The 21,937-nt window shown below is 33.7% G+C and overlaps 1 pseudogene across 1 annotated transcript in view; it reads left to right on the top strand.

Annotated features, from left to right (window-relative positions):
- Window positions 1–21,937, top strand: part of LOC143231754 (talin-2-like) — a 160,729-nt pseudogene that overhangs the window by 9,356 nt on the left and 129,436 nt on the right. Inside the window, exons 2-4 of the transcript XR_013017160.1 lie at window positions 18,001–18,166; window positions 19,878–19,975; window positions 20,552–20,681. The product of XR_013017160.1 is annotated as a talin-2-like (transcript). The remainder of the gene's footprint in view (window positions 1–18,000; window positions 18,167–19,877; window positions 19,976–20,551; window positions 20,682–21,937) is intronic.

Raw genomic sequence — 21,937 nt, 5'->3', positions numbered from 1 at the left:
AGTGTTTTTTTATCGAAAGGTTTATTACATTGTCAAGCAGTCTGTATATTAGTTTCTAATATTTAAACAATCAAGAAATATACTCTCGGTCTGTGCTTTCATCTGTCAAAGTGTGTATAATAGTTTTATTTTGTGTAATCCTTAATAGAATAGTACTGTTTTGTGGATTTAAAATAATTACCAAACAGAGAGGTAATTTCTTATGGAGAAAAGGGGATAAACCCTCCCAATTCTATCGGATATAATCTCATGGGTAAACGTAACACCAAAACTAGCGCAAACTAAACTACAAACAATACAAAACAGATCACTCACAACAGCATATAAAGTCCCTGAAACAACTTCCTCTGAGTTCATACAGAAATATTCAAACACAGAAACAGTAATAAATAGACTCCTACGTAGCATACTAAATTACTTCAAGAAAAATTGGAAAAAAAGAAAAGATTTATTATATGAACTATACAGTTACTATATATATGATGGTGATAGTCCTAAGTACCTCTCCCAGTATTCAAATATATATATATATAAAAGAAATAAACACGGACCACCTAATTACTAGACAGAACTCCACAGTAGTTATAGGCTTAATTAAAAACCATTGTAGGGTATTTATGTTCCTATAACGTTTGAAAGTGCAAGTTATTATGGAACTGTTTGTTATAACTAGTATTTCTATACAACTGTATCTATAAACAATACTTGGACATTGTCCTGACAGGGGTCTGAGTAAATGACCCTCGTGAAGCATATGTAAATACATTCATCAGATGTTCGTCCAGGTACTGAAGGAAGGAAGGGACCAATATGAAGCTGACGCTCCTGGGTTTTTATATCCAACTCCCGACAAAAGAGACTGATCATAGAGACATTACATTCAGTAATGTTACACTTGGATATTATGGGAAAATTTGGGAGCTGTTTGCGACAGTAGGTGGTAAGTAAAATAAACGACAGAGGTTTCAAGAGGAAGAATTTCGTTTACAAAGGAAACTATTAATAGTATTTGTAGGAATATTAGAAATGTTGCTGTCGTTACGCTATTTGGGAGAGAAAATTTTATACCAACTCACAAAAATATGCCCTCACCCAGTTTTTTTTCCCCTGTTATCATCGAATTCATTGGTATTTTTAAAAAAAAACAATCTTGTATACGTCTGGGTAATAAATTAAATTCGTTTCATAAACGGGTATTTCGTGTTACAGCCATCAACCGGATATCGTGTCGCATACTGACAAAGCAGTGAAGCAACTGGGTTTAATGTCAGTAGTCAAATCTACACGTCTTGTTTACAGTAACACTGTTACTGATTTTGCTCGTCGGTGGCACAGCCAAAACCCGGGCTTCGATGCCCGTAACCATCCAGTCATTGTGTTTTGTGTCTAACAATGACTAAACCAGAATCATTACAAATTAAATACTTCGCGTTTTCAATTGACTTTTGTCCACTATGTCATGACCAGTTTTTGAATAGTAAAACGGATAAAGAAGGCCCTTTTTTTAAGTGACCTCTTTAAGAGAAAGTTACATATTTTTTTTTCATGATTGTTGCTTGTTTTTAAAATGTTCATGTCAAACAATAATATTTGTCAAAACGAGGCCCGGCATAGCCAGGTAATTATGGAGCTCGACTCGCCATCTGAGGGTAGCAGGTTCGAATCTCCGTCACACCAAACATGCTTGCCCTTTCAGTCGTATTGACTTTATAATATTACGGTCGATTCCACTATTCGTTGGTAGGTAAAAGAGTAGCCCAAGAGTTGGCAGTGGGTGTTGATGACTAGCTGCCTTTCCTCTAGTCTTACACTGCTAAATTAGGGACAGCTAGTGCAGATAGCTTTCATGTAGCCTTTTCGTGAAATGCAAAACAAACAAACAAGCCAGATCTCTTATACCTAGTCCATAATGGACAATGGACTTTTCAAGAGGAGTTTGAAAAACGCCTTAGAACTCTTGTAAGAATTTTATCTGTATACCTCCTTTAAAAATTTGGTGTAATATTTATTTATTCACTGCACCATTTATATAAAACAGTAGTTTACAACTGTTACAGAAACTAATATTTAAATTGTCTTATACACTGAATGAACTTGTAAACAGTAAAATTTGTTTTCTGACACAAACGAAATCCGTTTCTAAATGGCCCGGTATGGCCAGGTGATTAAGGCACTCGACTCGTAATCCGAAGGTCGCGAGTTCGAAACCACGTCCTACCAAACATGCTCGCCCTTTCAGTCGTGGGGCGTTATAATTTAACGGTAAATCCAACTACTTGTTGGTAAAAGAGTAGCCCAAGAGTTGGCGGTGAGTGGTGATGACTAGCTGCCTTCCCTCTAGTCTTACACTGCAAAATTAGGGACGGCTAGCGCAGATAGCCTTCGTGTTGCTTTGCGCCAATTTTCAAGCAATCCAAAACCATTTTTAAACAATAACAAAAAAACAAACACTTTTATGTTTGTAAAACATATGTTTACTGTTCGTGTAGATAACGATGGACTCTTAATATAATTTATGTTCATGTATTATTATATGCTAGACGTGGCCTGTAGTTAGTTTGTAACACTGTGAGTCGTAAAATCCGAGGCTCGAGCACGCACCGTGGGTGGAATATAAATATGAGAGACTTGTTGTTCCTTTAAAAAGTACCCGTGTAGGCGGCGGGTAACTGGTTACAATCCCTCATTTTAGTCAGCAGTTTTAATTTATATAATGTTCTGTCTGAAATTTGGAGTATTTGACCTGACCTTTCAGACCGTAGGTCGCATAAGGTGCGGTTGAGGTTGGAAGTATCAGATGTTTTTATTCAAAAATGTGTCGGATGTGGTCTAGTGATTGGTTTGCCCCGACTGTTTATTCAAGATTCGAGGTTCGCGTCCCATTGCAGTAGAAATGTTCCCTGCAATTTTGGGCAATAGATGCGATATAAGAGAAACGGTAAAATTCCACTAGTTGGTCGGGGGTAGCCCAAGAGTCGGCGGCAGGTGATGTTAATCACCAGTCTTCTTTCTAGTCTGTCAGCTCCAAATTAGGTACACCTCTCTGTAAATAATCATTTGTATAGCCTTGACGTGTACGCAAATTTTAAACAAATTTATTGAGAAAAAAACAAAAAACTACCAAACATCCTGGGTTAACGTTGATAGAATAAAAATAGAAGTTGATTCAACCTCATCGTCTATCTGAAATCACGTGGTGTAAACACGCGTTTTTAATTGGAGGTAAAAAATGTTTTCACACTGATCTCTTCCCTAATTGGTCAGCGATAACTTTGAATGCGTGCAATGTTAAAACGGGTTTCTATATTCGTAGTATGTATGTCACAGAGAGTCTACTGTTTAGCAGCTATGGACTTAACTATAAACAAACTAAGAATTATTTTACTTAAAATTGAGTAAATCAAACGAATGGGAGATTCGGTGATGCAGATTTGAACATTTTATCTTACGTTAGGTTTAAGAAAAGTAGCAACCGGGTGAAATTCACCGTAGTGCTGTTTCACGTCCGTACGTCTTGTCCAAAACAAATATAAACGTAGTTTGTTTTTCCTGGGAGAGACTCTTTCTCATGGTCGAAAGGCTTATTTTAATGTTCTCATTACAATCCGTCTGTGAAGTCAACCTTTGACTCCAAGCAAATCCATAACGTTAGTTTGTCTACAAAAGGTTAGATTCTGTCATCCTCCAGTTTGAACTTTAGGTTATTAGCACATCTATCAAACCTATCAATACGCCAAATTCATTATTAAAAGTTTGAGCAATTGATTTCAAAGGACACATTGGTTTTATTTGCAAAGTTGGAGGCCGTACTTTTCGGAAAGTTAACTGTTATAGACGTAGAATACAATAATATGTGTATGTAAAATGTGTTCAGATCTCATAATGACGCTTAAAACGTAGAGTTTAATTTTAAATCCAGTCATGCACGTAACAAGACATGATACATCCTTTTGTAGCAAACCTCAACCACCTCCTTATTGGACACGTGCGTAAGAGCACGTGAGTTACGCGTTGTAAATCTATGGCTGGAACCTGCGTACTCAGACGTGTAAGAGTTTGTGGGAAGCAATCGAATGTGCTAAAATCATGAAGAATTTCCTATAAAGCAAATTGGCCAGTGGGAACCGCTTGTAAGATAGTATCATGGAAATGTTGTAAAAATATATTTCTGGGACGTGTTTATGAATATGTTCGATTTTATGTATTATGCTTAGTAAAACATTTACTGTGTTCAGTCACTCTCAGACATGTTTCTCTCCCTCTCCCTGTAAGTGATTGTAAACCTTAAAAGTTTAACTGTATTTATTCAGACCTTGACACGACAACTGTTTAGGAGAGATGACGTAATCACATGCTATTGCAGTATGAAAATAGTGACGCAACAACGTTTTCTTATTTTTTAAATCTTCGTTTATTAAAAAAGATTAACTTGATTGTTTTGTATTCCACGGTTATTTTCCCAGTTTTTTTTTTTATTTTTATAGTTACAGTTGATTGTTTTTAAAACGAATTCACTAGAATCACATCGCAAAAACCCAAAAAACGTTGTTGACCAGAAGAAAGTTAGTACATATCCAGGTAGGACATCAGTAGATTTATTAACTTACAACGCTGAAATCCGGGGTTTGATATCCCGCGCAACACAGCAGATGGCCCAGTGTGGTTTTGATCTAAAATCAAAACAGTTGTGTGACGGATAATTTCAAGTATTTCTAAGACAAAGATGTCCGTCACTGGAAATTCTGAAACACCTCAGTAACAAAATATTTAATAACTTAAGATATGTCAAAATCAAACATCTTAGCATGGATTAAAACAGTTTTTATTTTCTGTATTAGTTATCTGGTTTTATGAAAATACAAATATCCACAATATTTACTAATCATGAGCATCGTCACTGTGAGAGTTTCGTGACAAGCCTACGTAGTAAGCAATCCTGCCTTTATTTTAATCCTATTGGTTAAACGGATTGTCGCTCTTCAGGGTGTAATCCCGCCCTTTGTTTTCCGGCCCCGAAAAACGTATAATTATTTGCCACTACAGTAAGTTCATTTATTGATGGAGAGCGTTATTTTTAAACCTAGAATGGCGCAAAACTTGTGTTGTATTTATTGTTGAAGTACTTTTAAATGTCAGAACTAAAATTAAGGTTATGAGTTTGATAGATGTATACAAATAAGTTATACATGCGCACCGTGTGGAAACATGAGAAAGGAAAGAGGCTTCGTACGTCCTATCAGCTGAAAGAAGCATTGTCCCATGATGCAGTGCGGAGAAGAGAAATCTGCCGGTGTCACATTCCACCACAGCATGAACGGTGCAGCTTTCCGTGATGTTAAAACTGATACGTTATCAATTAATACTTTGAAAATTATACGCTAAAATATTTTTTTATTATCTGTATTCTTGATAACGGTAAGTCGAATTACTGTGTCTGTAGGAAATATAATAGCTTTTAACAGACAGAAAAACAAACCACCTTTGATGAGTTCTTCATGTTTTTTTCAACATCGTTGTATTTAATTACGTTTTTAAACTGTAACCCAGCGTTATTTTATAGTTACTTCTATTGAAATAACTGTTCCAATGCTAGAATACTTAGTTGTCTTTTAAAGGTATATGCCAATGCTAGTTTTGTTTTAAATGTGTATTCCAATGCTTCTGTAGTTTTGTTTGAAATGTGTATTCCAATGCTACTACAGTTTTGTTTTAAAGGTGTATTCAAATGGTAGTATAGTTTTCTTTTAAAGGTATATTCCAATGCTACTATAGTTTTGTTTTAAATGTGTATTCCAATGCTACTATAGTTTTGTTTTAAAGGTGTATTCCAATGCTACTACAGTTTTGTTTTAAAGGTATATTCCAATGCTACTACAGTTTTGTTTTAAAGGTGTATTCCAATGGTAGTATAGTTTTGTTTTAGAGGTATATTCCAATGGTAGTATAGTTTTGTTTTAAAGGTGTATTCCAAGGTAGTATAGTTTTGTTTTAAAGTTGTATTCCAATGGTAGTATAGTTTTGTTTTAAAGGTGTATTCCAAGGTAGTATAGTTTTGTTTTAGAGGTATATTCCAATGGTAGTATAGTTTTGTTTTAAAGGTGTATTCCAATGCTACTATAGTTTTGTTTTAAAGGTGTATTTCAGCGTTACTTTACAATATATTTTATCGAAATAACTATTCCAACGCAACTATATTTATCAGGTCATCCCTTAAGTAGTGTCCGATTTTAGGTTCAGTAAAAGAGAAAGGATTTTAAACGATTTTAATATGATTTAATAATAATATATGTTCCATTATTATTAATTACTTCCTGCTAACGATTCACAACCTTCTGAATGTCACTTTTGTAAATATCTTGGGGTTTGCTGGAAAAGAATGTAGAGAGGGTAGTTTTGACATCTTCATATGTTCCAAGTTCTTTTCCATCAAAATAGTTCTGTAAACTTTGGAATGGGGCAAAGTCTGGAGAATAAAGAGGATTTGGAAGTTTTTCCCAGCCTAGCTCTTCAATATTTACAGATGTGATCCTTGCTGTATGGGGCCATGCTTTATCCTGGTGTAGCACAACACCTTTATGATTGATCAAAGCAGGCCTCTTTTCTTTCAGTGCAGCATTCAAACATTCTAACTGTTGACATAGAAGTCTGATGTAATCGTTACATTTAGTAGCAGCAACTCAAAGTGGATCACACCAACAATATCCCACCAAACGGTTAACAAGACTTTCCTAGTGTGGAGGTCCATTTTGGGCTGTGCTTTAGTCAGTTTACCTGCACTGAGCCATTGTCTGCAGCGCTTAACATTTTCATAATATATCCATTTTTTTTATCTCTAGTGACTAATCTGACCAAAAAAGGTGAGTTACGTTCACGAGAATGCAGAGAAATGCAAATATCCACTCTTGCTCTGAGGTTGGCTTCTGTCAAATTATGGGGGACCTATTTTCCAAGTTTTGACACCTTTCCAAGCTGTTGCAGATGACGGTGAACTGTTGAATGGGTCGAATTAAGCTTCTGTGCTAGTTCTTCAACTGATACAGCACAATCTTCATCAAGTGCATCCAGCAGCAAGTCATCATTAAACTCAACAGGATGACCTGAACGTGACGCATCACTTGAGTTATAGTCACCTGATCTGAACTTCTGAAACCATCTTCAACATTTTCTTTCATTAAGAGACTCCACACTATAAACACCGTGAATGTTTCATGTAGTTTCTGCTGTACTATTACCTTTTTAAACTCATAAAGTATTATATGCCCAATGTTCTCCTCAGACACATCCATCTTCATAAGGGTTTATTTGATTAATGATCTGAAAAAGTGTAGTTCGGTTAGTTTGTTTTATTTGTCTGAACATTTTTATACACGTCCTACTACATATTTTAGTCATTAATACATTCTACAAAGACAGACATGATGATGCACTTTCTGTGTTAAATTTTCGGACATTACTTATGGGATGACCTGATAGTTTTGTATGAAAAGTTTATTCTAACGTTACTTTACAATATATTTTACAATATTTACAATATACTTTATTGTTATAACTATTCCAACGATAATATATTTAGTTTTGTTTTTAAGTCATTGAGAAGTCCTCAGTTTCGTGTCCGCTGTTTTTTTCTTAAGTTAGGTTTCAAGTTAACATTAGACAAAACGTTGTATTATACGCAAGAAAATCATCTTCAGAATTTATGGTTAACTGACGTATTTGTGACAAAATTTCGTTTTGTTTGGTGTGGAAATATGAAAGGTGGACGGAACCATGTATATACATGTTTAAATGTTGGCATCGTATAATCTACAGCGCCCTCTGTTAGTCGTTAAACTATGAAGAAGCCATTTTTTACGTTACTTTGAAATTGGAGATCACGTATGTCTGCCTAGAAGTTTAAAAAAAACTCCATTTTTTGTTATAATAGATTAGTAACAAAAAACTTGTTTACTTTTTTTTGCTACCTACATTTCATAATACATGAGATCCACATGAGTTGTATAATCTTTATTGATACATTAGCCCCTGTAAAATATTAGTTCTGTGTATTATTTTGATGGTGTTTAATTAAAGATGTAGAACTGTCCTTTTAGACACTTGTGTAGTGTCTCTATCTTATTTTAGTTGCCAAGTCCTTCAAATGTAAGACATATGCAACGACTTTTTCTATTAATGAAGTTGAATGACTCGTTAAGAAATACGCGAAACTATCTGATAATGCGAATATGAAATACAACAATAGTGCTAAACCATATTGTCACTCACATGGATTTGCACATTGTTACCAAACGGGTAACCAGTTTGTCTGTTGCCTAATATACGTACAAATGTTTTATTTCTTGTTGTTCATTGTTCTTAATAGCAAGTAACAGTTTAAATCAGTGGTTCTTAACCTTTTTCAGTGTTTGCACCCCTTTCAAATCAGTAATCATTTTCGCATGAAACTTAAATATAAAAGCTAAAATATAAAGCATAAGTAAAATATAGATTTGCTTTAATTATTCATGGGCATCCTCGCACCCCTTGGGAATCATCTTCGCACCCCTGGTTAAGAACTCCTGATTTAAATGAACCATAACAAAGTGTGACCAGATTTCAGCTCATTGATTCGCTTATATAAAAGTACTTATGACGTTTTATGAAAAATATGTAGGTCATGGAGAAAAAAAACAGGAATTACTGTAGAACGTGTTAAAACTTCAAGACAATAAAACAGTCGCAGGTCTGTGTAATTTTTGTTGGTTTCCTCAGCTGCCTAGCTTTACGTAACGTACGGCCCCCTTTATAACTTAGCTTTTCTTTTACCGTCGTGTCCCTTAAAGTGGTAAGTCTAGGGATTTATAACGCTAAAAGCAGGGTTTCGATTCACCTTGGTGGACTCAGCAGATAGCCCGATGTGGTTTTGCTGTATGAGAACACCACTAATTACCTTTCATTGTCTCAATTTTATGATGTGCGGTATACTGGGTTTAGCTGCCGGCTTTGAATTACACGTCCTTGTGGCCCAATATATATATATTTTGCAAAAAGATAAGATAATACAAAAAAAAAAAAAATCCGCTTATTTAATAGAACTTTGATGTAATAAAAGCAGAGTGAACGGCTTCATTTTTTAAGCATGCAGTAACGTAAGCCTTTTAACATTGTAAAAGAATGCGGTAACAAAGAACAGCCCCGGCATGGCCAGGTGGGTTAAGGCGTTCGACTCGTAATCTGAGGGTCGCGGGTTCGAATCCCCATCGCATCAAACATGCTCAACTTTTCAGCCGTGGGGGCGTTATGATGTGACGGTCAATCTTACTATTCGCTGGTAAAAGAATAGCGTAAGAGTTGGCGGTGGGTAGTGATGACCAGATGACTAGTCTTACGCTGCTAAATTAGGGACGGATAGCGCAGATAGCCCCTCGTGTAGCTTTACGGGAAATTAAAACAAACAAACAAACAAAGAACCAAATTAAAGCCGAGAGAGAATCTTTAGTTGTAGCAGCACTTGAAATCCTTTTATGCAGGAAGGATTTGGAGTAAGTTATTTGACAAGACCTTTGTTTCACATTTCATTAGCTCTATTTTTGTGCGCCAGGAACAACAAGCGTGGGGCGCAAGTATAACCCCATTCGATTTATTACTCATCCGGATCTCTATGACCCCAACCCTCAAATTGAAACTCTTTTAGGCCGTATTAGAATATATTGAGACCTTGGACGTGGTCAGATACATCAATCGAAAGGGTTTGACCTTCGGAGTGGAATACCGTTACTGGATCTCAAAGAAATGACAGAGCTATAAACTACAAGTTTAGACTTCGCAAAAAAAAAAGTTCTTAAAAGAAGAGAGATATGCTCTACAAGAAATCCAAACAAAAACCTAACTATCCACCCGTGTTGGACAAGTGGCAAGTCTGAAAGCTTACATCCCCAAATCAGGTTCGATTCCTACAATGGACAGAGCATAGATATTGTGTAGCTCTGTGCTTAACAAACAAACAGAACAAACACAGTACCATTATCGGCAGAGAGAACAAGTCATTAAAACCTTTAATGTTCGTTAGTCTGAGGAGTTCGTTATCCAGTGGCCCAAAAGTGTAGCGTTTTCTTAACAGTTAAAATGTTAAATTGTTTGGTTAAACTTATGAAATGTCATGACAAAAACATATGAGGATATGACCTGATAGGTTACCATATCCTCCAGTGTTAACTCTGTTGCCATAGCAATAGCTGCAGACCCCACATTTTTACACATCAGGGTTGGATTTAATAATCTAACTCTTTTTTTACAGAATGAACTTTTAAGATTGTTTTTCCTCAGTGTTGTGACAACACATCCCCGACTTATCAAACATGAAACCTTCCATTCAGTAACATTGTTTTGACATTCGGTTAACACAGTGAGATGTATGTTAGAAGAAGTGGTTGTTTCCCTCTAATCCACGCCAACGTGTACCCTTTAAACTTTTTATTTGAGATTGCATTGATTAATTAAGGACCTATGAATTTGGTTTATTCATTCAATCGTAACTTATAATCAGAAAATCGAAAAATTTGTGACTATCGGGCTTTCAGAGTAATGGTCGGTAACCTTATCTTTGGGCGAAATGTACAACTGTCGAAAACAAGGAAACCAAAACCGATTTCAACAATGTCCTTGCACGATCGTTGTTATTGTTGTAAGGCGGCGTTTCCAAACCGGTGGTTCCAGAGAATGGTAATTGTATTTTGTCTCTTATATTGAGCTGAATATTAAAGCACTGCGATCTTTGAAACAATTAAAAAGTTTAATTGTTTCTTAGTTAAATGGTTTTGTTTTCAGTTTTTTATTACGTTTCAAAAATTTTTTTTTTTTTTTTATTTTATCGGGTATGTGTGTATGTTTTCTTATAGCAAACCCACATCAGGCTATCTGCTGAGTAACAACTAACTACTGTGTGCTATATATTACAGAAACTTTTTATTTTAAGTAAATTCAACATTTGTTGAGCCGCTGTTCTAAGATAAATAAAAGTTATATTCACAAGGGAGGGAAGGACCTGATAGCTACAGCTTGCCGATATGTAGACATAGCGTGTAATATAAGGCTTTATTCCAGTTCAAAAAATTAAATCGTCGGAGTAAGAATTGCAAGTGTAAGCTGCTTAACATGTCCATAACAAATGTGTAAACCATTCTCACTACTAAACCGAATAGTTCCTATAACCGGTTTGCTGTAAATATTATTAAGATCAAAGCCAACGTTAGGAAATTATTTTAAATATAATAATTCATTAAATCGTGTCTTTAATATATTACATATAAAGATGTGTATGCTGTATGCAGAGAGATGTTTGTTTTTGTAATTTCGCACAAAGCTACTCGAGGGCTATGTGCGCTAGGCGCCCCTAATTTAGCAGTGTAAGATTAGAGGGAAGGCATCACCACCCACCGCCAACTCTTGGGCTACTCTTTTACCAACGAATAGTGGGATTGATCATAACATTATAACGCTCTCACGGCTAAAAGGGCGAGCATATTTGGTGCGATGGGGATTCGAACCCGCGACCTCCAGATTACGAGTCGAGTGCTTTACCACCTGGCAATGCCAGGCACAGAGAGGTGTAAGGCATGGTGTTTTGACATGGGGTTATTTAAAAGCAGGCCCCTTGTTTAATACTCTGATGTTTGTTTATTGTTTTTTATCCACCAAAATACATTTTAAAAGTGGCACACATACCATATACGGTTCTATCACCGTAAGAAATCTAGCTTTATTACTTTGATTTTTTTCTTGCTCATGGTTACTGGTGAGGGGTGGAACCCCCTGAAACGGGGGTTTATTTTGTGAGTAGGTATTTAAGTTTCACAGTCGCTCAGAACACAATGGAACTGATATAAAATGTATTTTACATCAAAGTTGTTAACACGTGTACTCAAACACTGTTATGATGCCCACCCCTTTATAAGCATACATTTTATTGTCTTTCCCTTACTTTATAATCTCTGTGTATATCGTGTAATTCTTATTTTACTCAGTATTACGTAATAGAAGTCATATTTATATTGAGTTTTTTTAATATTTCAGTGCTTTGCAATTTGTACTTTCAGCCATAACTTATATGCACAGTGTTAAGTGTTTATATGCACAGAGAAGCAAACGTTTGTTAGCTCAAACAATAGATGTGATCAAAACGCGTACTAGTACTGAATGTATTTTGCTAAGTTTTATTGTGCGTCAACCTGTAACACACTGAAAAATACCCCTGTAACCCTGAGACTGCAAAATTCTCACCTTTCTCCGGCTTTGTATGCTACAAAATTATCCAAACTTAACGGCTTCTCTAGCGTACAGAAAGCGACTGGAGTCACCCTGCTTTCGTAAGTCGTGTAGGTGGTCAAGGTGATGTTATTGTCTATCATCATAGGGAAAACAACATTTACTGGTCAATATTTCAGTCGGGCATTTATCCATCAGTTGCGTAGGAAGTACCCTCTCTTCATTCTATCCCAGTGCACAAAATTTAATCTGGAACGTAAAAGCTTGTAGAACCCCAGTGTGAGACTCAGACCACGTGCGTGATGGGTGCTCTTGTGTCGCTCATTTTCTGACTTTGGTTTGTCAGATAAACCTTGTTCTTTTAATTTGTCGCCTACGTAATTTTTTGTATTAATTAAGTAAGCAATTTTCAGTTAAATACGTTGCACCAAATATCGATTTCTAAAGTTCTTTGAGAGAAAAAGAAAACTGAAACTTAAATTATATGAGATCACCAAATGACTACACGAGTTTTTTTTTCTAACTCCGTATGAATGTTTGTGTCACTGTAACATTTTTATTTGTTTATTTCGTTAAGAATTATCATTGTTAAGTTACAATTATAGTTAATATTTACGTTTAGAGATGTCTACTTTTGTGTTAATTCCGTGAGATTACACGGAAACTGCGAATTTACGCCAAAGTTTCACCGCGAAAAACTTTGGTGAGCGTTGACTATCTTAATTTCTTTTAACAAATCACCTGTTATTGTCCAGAAGTCTCTTTCTCTTCTCTTTTATTATTTCGCAGACTTTTGGTCATAGCTCTTTATCAGTGACGTAACTCTGATTCGTCTAATTTGTTGAAACAAAATGTGAGATTGGAATGTATTAATATAAAAGACGAACCAAAAGACAGGTAGACTAGTGGAATATATTGGTACCTCACAGAGCATCAACAATAAGTGAACATTGAATATTAGTAAAATGTGTTGGTACCTCACAGAGAGTTAACAGAATGTGAACATTGATTACAAGCTAGTGGAATGTGTTGGTACCTCACAAAGAGTCAACAGTACCTGAACATTGATTACAAGCTAGTGGAACGTGTTGGTATCTCACAGAGAGTTAACAGTACCTGAACATTGATTACAAGCTAGTGGAATGTTTTGGCACCTCACAGAGAGTTAACAGTATGTGAACATTGAGTGCAGACTAGTGGAATGTATTGCAACCTCACAAAGAGTCAACAGTACCTGAACATTGATTACAAGCTAGTGGAACGTGTTGGTACCTCACAAAGAGTCAGCAGTACCTGAACATTGATTACAAGCTAGTGGAATGTGTTGGTACCTCACAGAGAGTTAACAGTATGTGAACATTAAGTGCAGACTAGTGGAACGTGTTGCAACCTCACAAAGAGTCAACAGTACCTGAACATTGATCACAAGCTAGTGGAACATGTTGGTACCTCACAAAGAGTTAACAGTACGTGAACATTAAGTGCAGACCAGTGGAATGTGTTGGTACCTCACAAAGAGTTAACAGTATGTGAACATTAAGTGCAGACTAGTGGAATGTATTGCAACCTCACAAAGAGTCAACAGTACCTGAACATTGATTACAAGCTAGTGGAATGTGTTGGTATCTCACAGATACTGTTCTCTAACTTGGAGGTTTGATGTTTATTTAGTTTCTTGTGTTTTTCACAGAATTATCACATACTCCTAGGGATCCAAAGTTTTAAACAAATAGCACAATTTCACTGACAAAAGTTTCTTCCAGAACATCATTTTATTTGTCAGTTTCATCACATTCACATAAGATCTTAGAACCACACACACCGACACACATTAAATTTTTATCTATTTACATATACCACTTGACAAGATTGGTCCATAAACAAGATTCTTTCTTTTATGCTAACTTCATCAAGATGATTGGTAATAAAGCATAATAATCTATATTTTATTATATTTGTGTCATAAAGGTTGTGCTGAATTACACTTTGTAACACAAATTTTGTTCCTGGATAGTATGTTATTTCTTAAGTGCTTATGTTGTAAAAGTACATAAAATGACCATTATTCCCTTCAAACTTTACTTTTGTGACCTGGATAATGAAATTTAGAAATTAGCCTATTTTCTATGTAAAAACGGACAAATTTGCACATTTTCATTTACATAAAGTTGAATAAAACAATATGTGAATCAAGATTTACATGTATTTATACTAAAGTTATACAAAAATGTTTAGAAGTGAGTAGTTTTTCGAGATTTGCGACTGTAATGTAAATCACTTTCACGTATCAGCCCCCAAATACAGTCTCCCATCATGCTTTAGTTATACGCTTCCAGGTCACAAAAACAAAGTTTGAAGAGAAAAATAGGTCTTTTCCATTTACTTTAGACATAAACAATTGGGAAATAACACTTTCTGTCCAGGAACAGGAAAAAGTAAAAATTTTGTTACATGGTGTTATCGGCTGACTGAACTAAACCTCGTAAGATAGATCTTATTAGAAATGCAGACAAAAATATTACTAACAACAAGAGTGCCAATTTGATAAAACAGTTTATTGTAATCAATAGGTAATAATTAACTGTCTGTACTCATTACTGGGTCAGTTTCTAGTTCTGACAGAAGTTAGTTAATAACTGTACCTATGTTTTGCTCATCCTTTGGTTCATCTTAGTGTGAAAATGCAAACCATTGCATATAATTTTGCAAAGTGGTTCTTCTCTAATACCCAGAATGTTGAGGCTCACAAAGTGTGGACAGTAACAGTAAATGATTTTGATATGTGAATATGGGCTTATTACTGTTCTCTGTAATAGTGTTACTTGGATTAGTTCAGTACTTTAGTGAATTATTTTCAGGAAAAGTTAATACAAAAATAATGCAAGAATAAATATTCCTAAAGTTATGTTACTTTAGCAAAATTATGTATTCTCAAGAATGTTATGTTTTACAAAAATTAACTTACCAACACAAATGACAACTATTGGTCAGAAATTATATCCATCTGAATTGCCTAAACTGATACCAGACAACATTTTTATTTATTGACCAAAGAATTGTGAAGTTCAAAGAGGTCTTCTTTTGTAGCACTTTTATTAAATTTTGTTATAATAGGAGTAACAGTTTTTATTTAACTTTTTACCTGCTTGTACAGAATTGTGTCCCACCTAGCTCTTGGATTGGAAACATTAATAATGTATCTTTCTCTGTTTATCTGTTTCATGCATTAAGTTCATTACAGTGAGTGGTAAGCTTTCTTTGCAGAATGTTTAACTTGAAAGATAAGGTGATTGGTTTCATACATTTTTTTATATCTTCAAAATGTTTTCGTACTCAATTGTATAAACTGTGGAATCTGTCTGTGGTTCTTCCTAAAATAATGTTTCGTACAAACATTTGAACTCTTCATTAAAATGGTTTGTACTGTCACTTAACATTTTCAGTTGTGATGAATCTTCAAAGTCACAGATTGAAAAATCATTTTGTTAAAATTAGTGATTGTAAGGTAATTTGAAGACTTGGAAAGAAAGAACAAAGTAGAAACTAAGAACAGTTTGACTCGCTGAAAAAAAAACCCAGTGCATAAAAAAAATATTGTTGTGTGTGACACTGATACATGTTTGTTAGGTTTCAAACCATGCATTTAATAATAACCCATTTCTTCAGTTGGTTGTCTTGTTGATCGAGGATTGTTTCCCAATCAGTAACAGTATTAATACCCATAACAGCCATTCTGAGATACGAGGATTGTACAGTCTCCACAGTGTTGATAAATATTATGATCAAATTTACAATTCCTGATCAGTTAGTCTTCATAAGTATATTAAACACTTCCATTTTAACAGTTATTGGTGTTTTTCTCCCTAGGATGTAATAAAAAAAAACACCACAAAACATGAATCACTTTCTACATTCTAGTGGTCGCTGATGTTTTCTCCCATTTGTCCTTGAAGTTCAGTGATATTTATAACCAGTGTGCAGTAGTTACTGCATTTGCTAAACTGTCTCACTTGAACACAGAATGTTTGTCAATTTTCATTCATGCTAGTTAGCAGCACCTAAGGTTTCTATTTATATAAAAATATGTCATTTCAAACTGGTTATTTCTTAAGCCTTAAAAAACCTCAACCAGGAGATAATGGAAAAGATATACACAAATTATAAAATTGTACAAGAAGCGGAGTCTTCTTATTTCTTTTTGTTGTTCTTGTCTGAATAAACATTTTTTATTGTGTAATAATAATAAATAAGATTACAACCATTTATGCAATAGTGAATAAGATTACAACCATTTATAATAATACTTCATTGATTCTGTATGAATGTTTTCCAACTTTGTTTACTCTGTATCGTGAACATCCTATAGTATTGGGTACGCTTTCTTATGTTGATAATAATGTTACTGTTTATACTTCATTTGATATTATGTTAATTTGGAGATATTAATTTAATAATATGCATGATATTATGTTAATTTGGAGATATTAATTTAATAATATGCATGATATTATGTTAATTTGGAGACACTAATTTAATAATATGCATAATATGTTAATATGGAGATAGTAACTTAATAATATACATATGTTAATTTGGATATATTAATTTAATAATATACATGATATGTTAATTTGGAGATATTGATATAATAATATTCATCTGTATCATTGTATTATCAAAGTTTTCTTGCTCTTGTTTCAACATTTGTAGTTGTTTTACCATGTTTGTGAACCCTAGGTTTGAAAGCTTTGATGGACTTCAACTGTCTGTTGATTGAAAAGATGACAACATATGCTGAGGCTTCATGATATGTGGTTGCCTTTTCACTCAAAGACAGACTAAAGTTCTCAAAATTACCGTGTCGACTCCACTGAAACAACATTTCTGAACTCATCCTTAATCATGTGTATTGTGAGAGTTTATTTCTAGAACAGTTCAGTAGTGATCTTTCAGTTCAGTCACAATAATAAATTAGAATAAGTAGAAGTCACAGTTAAAAAAACTGATTCTAGTAATAACAACCTTACAACACCAGATTGTTTTCTTTAATTGCAAATTCATTGTCTTACTGTACACGTTCTTCAGAAGTGTTCCTCTAAAACAAACTGTAGCTCTTAGTATGGAGCTCCAATTGGTTTATGTGTACCATTTTATTGTTTATTTAAACCAACTGAAGCAATCTGATGCCAGTTACAGTTTGTGTTTTAGTGGAATGTTCCTGAAGAAGATGCAGTGTAAAAGGTGTCCAATTAAATAAAAAGGTTTGATGTCAAAAGGTTGCTCATTATCTTTATGTCTTAAGGTGTCTCTTTATACACTGATATGCTATAGAGAAATTAAGTAAAGAAACTTATAACTCAGTATGTCTATGGATTTACAATGCTAAAATCAGGGGTTCGATTCCCCTTGGTGGGCTCAGCAGATAGCCCGATGTGGCTTTGCTATAAGAAAACACACATTCAACACAGATGAAGGCTAATATATACTTTGATTTTTGTATTCAGCATTTTTAGTATTTTGAGCAGAGTTAAAATAAATTTGAGTTAAATAGACAAAGTTTTATGGAATTGGAGTTTTTGTAATAAGTAGGCAATTCTATAAAAAATTTCATTTTCACTTAACAGATAGTTATAAAGACTTTACTTGGATGAAATGTTATATTATTTTTTGTTAGTCTAAACATTGTATGTGGAAACGTTAGTGCTTTATCCGTTTTCTAGCTTAGTTTTGTAAAGTTTTTGTTTAAATTTTTTGTTGTAGGTGTAGAAGAAAATAGAATACACTTTGAAGATGGCAACACTTTCACTGAAAATAAATGTTGTGGAAGAAAGTGTAATAAAAACAATGAAATTCAAACCATCTATGCTAGTTTATGATGCATGCCGAACCATACGGGAAAAAATATCTGAAGCCAACTTGGGAGAATGTAAGTTTAATATATTGTTTGAAATAAAAATTTCAAAACTTTTTAGTAAACAATAATTAAATACAGGTATGTGTTCTAAAATGTTTCCATTTTATAAGTCACCTTTCACTTTCTAATTACTGTAAACCAAAAAAACACCTGATAAGCAATACTGTATAGTTCTTCAACAATGTTTTAATTCGTGTGTTAAAACTAACTGATATTATCTGTATGTTTCTGAAGGTAAAATAACAAGAAAGCTACTTTACAACTGAAAAACTTATTAAGACTTTCATTAACTTGAAATTAGAGATCAAATAACTTTATGAACAGATGGAGCCATCAAGGTAATAGAAGATTTATAGATGTGGCAAAGTTCAGGGTGAACACAAATAAATGGTGGGGTTTTGTAAGCAGACTGGTAACAAACCGATATTCCTCGTGCACTGAACTTTTGTTTATTTGATTCAACAACTGAAAAGTGTTTGTAGATACAGTTTTATCCATTTCTAAAGGTTTTTAAAACGGTATTGCACAACTTCACTCTGTATACCATTAACATCACAGCACATATTGTACTGATATTTAATTTTTGTTCATATGTAGACAAGAATCTCTCATGTTAACACTTCCGGTTGCTCTGGTGATGTTTTGTCCATATGTGAGTTAAACCAGTAATCTTTTATTTGTACATGGTGTTCTTAACATGGCCTCACAGTGTGGAGGTTGAGATTCCATTTCTTCTGATCTTGTGGTTGGGGAATCTTGCATTCAGAGCCCTGCAAAAAGTTTTGAACCCCTTTTGTATGTCATTTTCATGTGTTGATCATTGTCGTAACTTGTCATTACACTAATTTTGCTGACTTCAGCTCAGCTGACCATAGAACACATGCTGCCATTTCTTGGATGGTACTCATTAGAACAGAACTCTGCAATACAAACCACAAAACTGTGTGGGTACATAAGTAAATGGATATGCATACAATACTGGGTATAGTAGTAGCAACACAATGACATAACTCCACCATTCATTCAGCGTGACAAAACCACATCATTCATTCAGTGTCCTGAAATCCCACAGTTCAGTCAATGGCACAAAGCCCCACCATTCGTTTGTGTACACCCAATATTATTATAATAGGCTTAAGAAAGTTAATAAATCAAAATTTACAATTTATTAATTATACACAGTTTAATTATCATCAGTCTTGTCAGTTTGTATTGTTAATTTACATGGGTCGTTATTTGAGAATATATTTGTATAGAGTGTGATAAATTTAGAGGTCTGTGGAATTTATTACTGGTGCTATAAGTTTTGTTTTTTTATTTGAATAACTTAATATATTTAATGTTTGTATATTTTCATTGTTTTAGTTTTAACAATTTCTGAATATTTAAATAATGTCTCAAAGGAATTGAACTAGGCTGTTGATAAGGCCCAAAATATTTGATACACATCACTGCAAAACTGTATAAACATTTTAGTTTAGTTGGATTACTTTTGTACTATCAGGTAGATTTTTATATTTAGATGTACACACACACATGTATGTAATTAGACAGATACACAAATGAAATCATATTTTTTGTGTGCATATTTATGATATTGGCGATTCTGAAAAGCTACTTTACAGGTTTAAAAAGAACTTTACAATTTTAAAACTTATTTTAACAAGTTTAACCATTGGAAGTAAAAAAAAACTTTTCAAATTATAATTTTTTTTTCCTCCAGCAAAAGATTATGGACTATTCTTGGCTGATGAGGACCCAAAGAAAGGAGTGTGGCTTGAATCTGGAAGGTCTTTGGAACATTATCTTCTTCGAGATGGGGTAAGAGTGTGGGATAAAATTAATTATCTTCTTTGTAAGTAAGATCTTTGGTTTACTGGGGTTAAAAACATTATACCTGGGAACATTTTAATCCTGTTTTTTATTAATATTTTAAAAATGTAAAAAATTAAGAACTTTCTCAGATTTCTTTTAACATTTAAATGTGTCATCGCTGATTCATTCTCAAAACATATAAAAGCTTATTAACTCAGTGTGGTTGTGTTGTTTTACCACTCACCAAGTTGTTTTATTTAGATAATACTTTCAAAATAACAAATTTATTTTTTCTCAATATTTTAATTTTTTTTGTGATTATACATATTCAAATATTAAGGTTTAGAGGGATTTATGGTCAGGCGTCAATCATTTTTTAAAAGTAAAGTTTTTTTAAAAATAAATTTCTTGTGTTAAGAATATTAGTTCTACATGACACAAGTCATAAATTTTCAGATGTTTAATGAAACTTTCACTCTATTTTCCATCCATAATTTAAGTATCATATTTTGTTTGTTTCTGGTCATTTTTTTCATCTTGGGTTCGTGAAGATAAGCTAATCCTCCTTCTTCTGTCCAAAAGGATCTTCTAGAATATAGGAAGAAGAAAAGGACTTTGCGTGTGAGAATGTTGGATGAATCAGTGAAGACTCTGAGAGTCGATGACAGTCAGCCTGTAGCAAATCTCATGGTCGTCATTTGCACAAAAATAGGTATGAGTGTATGAAACAACATCGGTTGGCAAAACTAATAATGTTCTTGTGTTAAGTTTATGAAGATACTTAATATCTAAACTCTCCAGCATATTTCATATCATGAACATAGATAACCACTTGTCTGTTTGCATGTAGATTGATCTGAAATTATATTCTGAAACTTCTCTTTTGTAGAAAAGTGTTAAATACATTTTCTGTTTTTTTAATGAATCTATGCAAAGGATTTAATTTTAGGATGCTTCATGTTTTGAAATTTTAAAATCAGCACAAGAAAAGAAAAACGGATAGCTGAAAAACTTGATATTTTAATGGATAGTACATTATTGGTTTTTAAACTATGAAACAAAATGTATTTTAATTAGCAGTATTTAATCTGAATTGCTTTAACCAAATGTTAGTAATAGTGGAGTTCACTGAGTGAACCTAATAACTTTAAGAAAATTATTTTTTTGGTATTTTAAAACTTTTATCTAACACCTGTATCATAAAACTATTTTACCCTTGCTATCAAATAAGATGCTAGATTCAAACAAGCTAGTACTGTTCTTCTCCATTATTTGCATCTGTTTTGTTCTATCAAGTCTTAAAAGGTTTTTTCTGAGTGGATTTTATTTTGTAATAAAACTATAAAATAAAAAGACTCAGAGAAATCTGAGTTTTAGGAATGATTCATTCTACTTTATGATTGTTGTTGACTTCTGATTACTTTTATTTCTCTAGTAGGTCATGTGCATCTCATTATCTGACATAAATTTATGTTTTTATTGCAGTTACCAGCATCAGAGTTGCATGTTTGTAAACCTTTGATATTGATATATTGAATTTTAAAGAATGAAAAGTATTATGTTATTTAGTAATGCCTTAACTAATGTGAAATCTGATGACAAGGAACTCGTATCTTAGAAAACGAAGTTAGAGACTGCTTCAGTGGGTATTAAAAGAAACCATGTTTTAAGAAGCTGATGATGACATAAGCTTGTTGAAACGATGTGTAACAGTTTCTTTCACCACCAATACAAGTCATATCTATAATTTATTTACTTTGTGAATTGTTGCTCATAGTGGGTATCATAATACATGACAAGTAATTTTGTTTACCATTTAATATTAAAAATGTAAGTGCTTATTTAAAAATATCACCATATTTCCTATAATAGAAGTATTGTAATCTGTAGTTTATTTTGTGTAAAGAACTGAGCAGCTTGTGTAATATTCTTTGAAAGTTAATAAAGAAGGCACACAGAAAATACTAG

This window comes from Tachypleus tridentatus, chromosome 11 (genome assembly GCF_004210375.1).
Source record: "Tachypleus tridentatus isolate NWPU-2018 chromosome 11, ASM421037v1, whole genome shotgun sequence".
NCBI lineage: Eukaryota > Metazoa > Arthropoda > Merostomata > Xiphosura > Limulidae > Tachypleus > Tachypleus tridentatus.
The sequence above is the reverse complement of the archived record's forward strand: the minus strand, read 5'-3'. Positions and strand labels throughout refer to the sequence as shown.